Source organism: Camelus dromedarius, chromosome X (genome assembly GCF_036321535.1).
Source record: "Camelus dromedarius isolate mCamDro1 chromosome X, mCamDro1.pat, whole genome shotgun sequence".
Lineage (NCBI taxonomy): Eukaryota > Metazoa > Chordata > Mammalia > Artiodactyla > Camelidae > Camelus > Camelus dromedarius.
Window position 1 is genome coordinate 45,552,233 of NC_087472.1, and position 8,733 is coordinate 45,560,965.

An 8,733-nucleotide genomic window follows, 5' to 3' on the forward strand; every position below is an offset into this window, starting at 1 on the left:
ACTTATCAGCAAGTATTCCCTTTGAGTTGCTTTGGGCATAAATTGTAGTAGAAGATGAAGTTCCTGCCCTCTAAGGACTTCTTTTTTTATATATATAGGAAGGAAATTGTGCTAAGTACTGTAGAAAACCTAAAAGTATGAAATAAATAAATGCAAATTCTAAGAAAGATTTCATGACGGAAGAAAACTTTGCTTTAGGCTTCGAAGGACTTATAGAATTGAAAATTAGCCAAGATAAAAGGACATAGATTTTCCACTTTTCTTTCAAAATAGCAATTTTGTGTAACATTGTGATATTTTCTTTCTCTTAATCTTCTTCTTTCACCTTTAAGCTACTGACTAACTTTAGCACACATTTACCCTGGATAGCTGTAGCCTTGGATCTGAATTTCCACCAGCTGTTTGGTGTTTTTTTTTAAATGGATTTCATTTTGAAAAGACATACTTCTTTAATGTTTTTTTTTTCCTATGGAATTGGTAAATGGATTAAAAATAAGAACATTTGAAAAGATTACTACTTGCATAGAAAGCAATACATGTTAAATAAAAATATTTCCAAAATCAAATTTAAGAATGGAACCATACAAAATATTTGGAGAATTACAAAATTTGGCATAGAATGAAGCATCTCAATAAATTTTTGAGATAATTTTCTTGAGAAATTTTCTTTGCTATAATATAAACCATAACACCATAAAATTATACATTGTGTGTCATCTTAAAATTTAAATCTTAGTTGCTGATTGTTATGGACTGTATTGTGTTCTCTAAATTCATTCTGTTGCAGTCCTAACTCTTAACAACTCAGAATTTGACTGTATTTGGACAGTATTAGGTATAATTAAGTTAAAATGAGGTCATTAGAGTAGACCCTAATCCAATATGACTAGTGTCCTTATAGGAAGAGAAGATTAGGACACAGACAGATATGGAGTGAATTCTGCTAACAGACTACCTTCAGACTTGAGCTGCAACATTAACTCTTTTCTAAGTCACAGCCTGCCAACCTACCCTGTAGATTTTAGACTTGCCGGCCTCCACAAACACATGAGCCAATTCCTTAAAATAAATCTCTCTAGGTCTCTTTATCTCTGTCTCTTTGCCTCTGTCTCTCTGTGTCTCTTTACACACACACACACACACACACACACACACACACACACACACATGCCCCAACACATACAAATCCACACTTTGTTGGTTCTGTTTCTCTGGAGAACCCTGACTAGTACATTGATATTGACAGAAATCTGATCATTTCAGATTGCCTATTCCTGGAATTGCTTACAATTGGAACTTTCTTCAAGGATCATTTTGGAAGATATCCTCAGTATGTTTCTGCCAGATTTAATGCCAAGACTCTAAGATTTTTTGATGCCAAAGCATTTTAAATATGTTACTATGTTAATGTAATGACACACTAAAGACTATATGCATGTTCAATAAGAAAAGTGATTTAGCAGTAGTGAACAGAGAAAGAGATTTAATTTGTCACTTTTATTTATTTATTTTCCTTATGGAGGGTAACTTTTTCTTTTCAATATGTGGATCTTAATTTATATGTGATTCTGGTTTGTATGAAGCCAATACAAATGGAAAATTATTAATTCTCTATGAGTGGGCTCATTTATACACTATACATATTTTAAGGTGGAACTTAGACATTTTCTTTTAAAGTTAGCAAAAATTTCTATGCCAAAATTCTTAAGGAAAAAAATATACTGAGTTTACAATTTAACATCTTAATTGTACTCAGTTAAAAGCATTAATTGCTTTTTTTTTAAAGATCTACAAGGATGTACTACAAGATTTAAAAGGATGCATTACAAGAGTTTATCTGGTAGCCATCTCTGAGTAGTGGCAGCATTATTCAGATTTTCTTATTTATACGTTTCTGAATTTTACAAAATGTCTAAAGTCAGCATATATTACTATAGTAAATGTCATAAGTATTAAAATGATGTTGAAATCTAAGAAATAATCATGTTATTCTTTAAAAGTTTGCTGGCAAAAATTATGTTTTTTCTGGCTTGAGACAGAAGCTGTCCTGGTTAGAATTATGTGAGTGGAATAACACCATAAGAATCAAAATCATTCATCTGGAAGGAAAATTGGTAAATTATTTCTAGAACTTTCAACAATATTATCCTAACAATATAAAAATCTATTTTGGTATAAAAATCCCTCTTTCAGGGAAAATAATACATAGGTCATGAAAGAGTTAGTTCAACAGGCCTTGGGTACTCAAACTCTGCATGTTCCAATGGAAGGCCAACCATCTGGGATGGACTTCAGCTGGCTTTGGAGAGCCATATTCTAGGAATTTGGGCTTTTAGTACTATTTTGATCAGATAGTTTATGTTAATGATATGATTTAAGGTGAATGCTTATTTTTGCCCTGAGCAGGAAGGACAGGAGTCTGAGTAGCTGAGGTCAGTCACATGGACATTGGATGCATATGTGACTGACTCCCACTAAAAACCCTGGACACTAAGGCTTGGGTGAGCTTTCCTAGTTGGCAAAACTTTGCCTGTGTTGTCATATATCATTGTTGGGAGAATTGTGTCCTGTGTGACTCCACTGGTAGGTAAAGCTTGTGCCCAGTTTCTCCTGAGGTAGAACCTACACGCCTTTTTCTCTTTTCTGATTTTGATCTATATCTTCTTGCTATAATAAACTATAATCATGAGTACAGCAACTTCTGAGTCCTGGGATTTTTTCTAATAAATCACTGAGTGTGAGGGTTGTCTTAGGGAACCAACAGTATGGATATTCCTTAAAAAGCTAAAAACAGACTTATCATGTGATCCAGCAATCCGACTCCTGGGCATATATCTGGAGGGAACGCTAATTCAAATAGGTACATGCACCCCAATGTTCATATCAGCACTATTTACAATAGCCAAGACATGGAAAAAAACCAATTACAGATGACTGGATAAAGAAGTGTGGTATATTTATACAGAGGAATACTATTCAGCCATAAAAAGAACAAAATAATGCCATTTCCTGCAACATGGATGAACCTACAAGTCACCATAAGTGAAATAAGTCAGAGAAAGGCAAATATTGTATGATATCACTTATATGTAGAACCTAAAAAATGACACAAATGTGCTATTTACAGAACAGAAACAGACTCACAGACATAGAAAACAAACTTATGGTTACCAGGGTTGGAGGGAAGATTGTGGGATAAATTGGAAGTTTGGGATTTGCAGGTACTAACTACCATATTAAAAAATGATAAATAACAAGGTCCTACTGTATAGCACAGGGAACTATATTAAATATCTTGTAATAGCCTATAATGAAAAATAATTTGAAAAGGAATATATATGTGTGTGTATATATATATATATATATGTGTGTGTATGTATGTGTATAACTGAATCACTATGCTGTTCACCAGAAATTAACACATTGTAAACCGACTATACCTCAATAAAAATTAAAAAAATAAAAATTATAAATATTATTTGCAGTTAAAACAGATTGACCAGGGTTATTACTGTGATAGAAAAAAACATACAAATGTATAATCTGTTTAGACAAGAAATAATACTGTGGGATGGGATGAAATTGGAGTTATCGGTATGAAATGATTTTATCTATCCATCTACCTATTTGTCCACATATACATGAATATGTATGTGTACATGCACATGTGTGCATACAGGTATACATGTGTATGCATATGTGTATTAACATGCATGTATTTCCTATGTCTAGCAATGAAACCACCTAGAAGCAAAGGTACTAAAATAGCAATGGGCACAACTAGCGTCTAGATCTGAGTTTCTAATACCATCTTAAAAGGGACTAGGGCTCCTTGGGGAAGTACCTGTTTCCTAGACTGGGGCAGTACAGGTGCAAAATGAACCTGGAACAACATCTTCGGTTGGAGGCATGGTATAATGACAAAGTAAAAGCCTTTCACCAGCCAAATTAAGTACAGTAATGAATTATAAACCATTGGGGAAAAATAAAAAAATCTTTGAGTCCATCCCATTAATAAATAGATAAATGAGCAGAGTGCCAAAGGTTGATCTGTAAGTGTGAAATAATTGGAAAATCATTGTTTGGTAACTATCACATTCAGGAAAAAAAATAGATGCTAATTCTAGGATGAAAGTTTGAAGAAGAGAAGGTTATTTACATAGTCTTAAAAATTCTCCCCACAGATAGCATACTTGTTACAAGGGCAAAAAATTATTGCTATAGAATGGAGACTGGCTGTAGGTAATTAGATGAACAATTAGAACCGGATCTTGACTGAGTGCTCAAAATTAACATCTTTGGTATAAGCCAGATAGGATTCATCTGCCTTTGGATGTGATGCCTTTAGAAAAAATGAGATATCACTTTTACAGAATTCTGCCTAGGAATGCATAACTTGAATTCAAGCATGATAAAATATAAGATAAACCTCAAATCAATAACATTTGATTTTTTTAAAAAGTGGGTTATTATGCACTTCAAAAATGTCAATCTCATAAACACAAGGAAAGGCTGTGAAAATGTTCCAGATTAAAGGAGATTAAAGAGACATAATTAAATGTACTGGAGAGATAAAATGTCATAATGTGAATTGGCCCAACTGAAAAAAAAATGGTACGCATATGGTAGATAAAAATATATGTTCAATATTAAATATAGTGGAGTTGAAAATGTTATTATGGTTATTAAGAGAGTATCTTTATTCTTAAGATATATACAGTGAAGTATTTAGGTGGAAAGACTCATAATATACACAATTTACTCTCAAAAGTTTCTGAAAAAATAATACTATATATGGAGTGGTGGTGGGGAGAGAGAGAAAGCAAATGATAAAGCAAATAGAGTAATACTAAGAGTTGGTGAAATTGGTAAAGCTTATACTGATATTTTTGTACTATTTTTTTTTGCCTTTCTTCATTTCTTGCTTTTTTAAAATTGAAGTATAAGTATAGTTGATTTGCATTATTGCATTAGTTTCAGGTGCACAGCATAAGTGATTCAGTTTTTTATTGAAGATTACATTTCATTATAAGTTACTACAAGATATTTTATATATTCTTATTCTTGCAGGTTTTCTGGGTTCAGAATTGCTTGTAAATAAAACTAAAAACAAACAACAAAAAAACAGTTTTGTCCAAACATTATATTTGATGTTTTTGAAGCATTTAATAGGGGGAGGGTATAGCTCAGTGGTAGTACGCACAAGGTACTGGGTTCAATCCCCAGTACCTCCATTAAAAAAAAACAAATAAATACATAAATTTGAAGGATTTAATGCTAACAGATATTGGCAACATTATTTTTAGCCATATATATGTGTGTGTATATATATGAGGCTCTACATTCACAGTTCACAATTTATTTTGGAGAAAATAATCCATGTTTTCATTACATGAAAGAAATATGGATAATGAAAATTTATTTCAATATTGATACATCTTGAATTTCTTTTTTAAAATTAATTAACTTATTTTAGCGTTTTTGGGGGAGCATAATTGGTATTTATTTATTTATTTATTTTTTTAACGGAGGTACCGGGGATTGAACCCAGGATCTCGTGCATGCTAAGCACATGCTCTACCACTGAGCTACACCCTCCCTCTTGAATTTCTTAATAGTTATGTAAACTGAATTAGCAATTTCTTTCACATACACTACTTACCAGAAACAGTGTTTTCCTTAACCATAAAATTTGCACCATTCACAATGGAGATAGATTATGTTTCATGAAGTCGTTCTTTGTTGTTGCTAAAGCTTATATCTTCACTTTGGGATCAAAGTTTCGTATATTTTACTGTTCTTATTTTATGTCCCCTTAATTCTCTCAAATGGTGCCCGCTTGAAGGATAGATCATTAATGTTCACAATTTTATGACTATATGAATCTGATGAGCCCAAGGGATTTTCTCTATGATATTATTTGTTTGTCTTAGCTTCATTGTCCTTTTTTGGAAAGTCTTCACATAAAATACTTTTTTGTCATAATTTTACCAAAGATTCTTGCCACTGAAACAGATCTCTTTGTTTAAAAATAGCCACTGAGATTTTTCATTAAAATATTTTATGATTTAATCATATAACAAATAATTTTATTTTTCTTTTTAAATGAAAGTAATTTCTAATACATAAAATTTCTAAAGATCAGCATTTTTACAAATATTCTTTTAGTTTAACACACATTTCCCCTTATGAATTCAAAATTACATTTTTGTCTTTCCCCATTTTACTCTTACACAGGACCAAGTATCCTGCTGTCTTCGACTCCCTTAAACAATTATTAGTTCTGACGTAGTGCTTTCATCTTTTTTATAATTAAACTTTGCATTGTTCTTCTATTTTAGTATTTTCAAACTCCTATATGTACTCGTCATTTATGTATATTTTAGTGGTAAGTTTAGTTATGTCCAAAGCTATTGCTCTCAAACATTCTTCTGCAGTTTCACAGTATGAAGTTAAATGTTCCAGTCTGTGGCTCCACACTCCTCCTTCAAACAAGCAGAAAACCTGACTCCTTTGAAATATATTCCGAATTTATAGTCTGCTTTCAGCAACTTACGTGCTACATATACTTATTCTTTCCCAAGCTCTTTATGTTAGAGCAGGCAGATAGCTAGATATGATCAGAGAAAGGGGGATGCAGGCCAAATGGTAGGAATTGGGCAAAAAGGAGGAACACAGGCCAAATTATAGGAACTTATAGGTTGTGTAAGCACCAGAGGTCCCTGGGCAGAGAAAGAAAAGCAGGAACCTCTGGGCTGATAAGTGGTCACATATTTTGGTGTGATGAATGGCCTGGAGGCCGACAAAGAAAGGTGAGAAAAAGCAGGAATTTCCTGTGTCCTAATGTACCTTTTGCTCATTATGCCCTTATTTCAATAAAATTTGCCTTGCAGATTAGAAGTACCCATCATGCACAGACACTATGACACTTCTGATCCACACTAAATAAGGGCAAAAATCCCTCCTCCCTTTGGAAAAGTGGAGTCAGAAAATCAGAGAATACGACCCCAGACCCATCCCTCCCCAGTGAATATTCTGCTTATTCACTTTTACACTCTTTATTACCAACTTCCCAAAGAAACTCAGCATACCTGCTCACCTGAGCCTGCCTGCTCTCCCCTCGGGAGTGTACTATCCATTCCTTAATAAATCCCCAATTTACTTTCTTAACTTCGGCACCAGTTACATCTACTGACAACATATTATATTAATCTTAATAAAGTTTGTATTCACCATGTTCTGCCAACTTTTCTCTCTCTGTTTTATTTATGTATTCATATGTTTGTTTTTGTAAATTTGTTCCATGTTTTTCCAGAGGGAATGGAAGGTGGCTTACATAAATGCCTAACAACACAAGTTGAATGTACTTTATTCATTTTTGTTTGGGGGCAGAGTTAGGTTTATCTACCTGTTTATTTTTTAAGTCGAGGTATTGAGTGTTGAACTCAGGACCTTGTGCTTGCTAAGCATGCACTCTCCTGCTGAGTTATACCCTCCGCCCCAAATAATGCACTTTAATAGTGGATGGACCAAAGCTGGATAGATTGAAAATGGTCATGAAAGATTTGATGATGACAAGAGGAAAGTTAACATCCAAAATACTTGCTGTTAAGTCTTAGACCTTTCATAGAAATGGGCCCTTAATTTGACTTAAATTTTACTCACAGCCAACACCAGTAAGGAGGAAATATTAGGTGGATGATTCAAAATGCCTGTGAAATAAAAACAAACTGATTGCACAGCACAATTTTTCCATTTGCTGAAAACAGAGTACGTGCTCCTGCGGCTCCACACACAGAGAACGCTGCAATCCAGCCACCCTCGTTTCAACAAAATCCTTCCAAAAAAAGCAACTATTCCATGGGTTTGTTTCTTTAACACCCCTACGTTGGAGGCTGATGGAGTAATGCCACAGCATAATTAGGTAAAAATCATCTTGTGAAAGGTTCACATAAGCTCGAGATAGTGCTCTGCTGGTCTCCTTTTTATTTTAAGAATGAGTCATAGAGGATTTAGAGGACTGGACTCCAAAAATCTTTTTCTCTCAGCAGAGTTTTTGATTTACCCCTCAGTTTTCCTATAACGTCTTGTTGTGCTTTTCTTCTTACTTTCCTTTTAAGAGTTCTCTAGTCTTGGACCCCATTCTGCATACTTTTGAAAGACCCCATTTTTGTTGTCTTCTTTTCTTTTTCTCTCTCTCTCTTTTTTTTTTTTTTTAAGTGGAGGGAGGTAATTAGGTTGGTTTGTTTGTTTATTTATTTATTTATTTATTTATTTATTTATTTACATCCTCTGGTAGAAAGTATGAAAACTGTTTTTCTAGTACATACTCTTCTGGGCTTGGGACATTTGGATACTGTACTAGTAAGAACCAGAATTTATTACAACAAGGACACAAAAAAAAGCAGAAGGAGGAAGATCAAAATAAGTGGCTTAATTCACTTTACATTCTCTTTATAAGGATGGCTCACAAATCCTTGATTTAACAATATATTTCAGTTCTTTCTTAATTTTTGTCTGACACTTTTCTCTGAGTTATCATAATTTCTGTCAAATAATCCTCCTGAGGCTATTCTGGATCTTCATATATAACCAAAAACTGTTATACTCATCTTATTTTTAGAGCTATATATTACATACTTAAACTTCACTCTTTCTGAAATGTGTGCATTTTAAAATGCATGCTTATCCCTGTATCCTAACATACTGAAGTAAAATAAACACATGTGATTG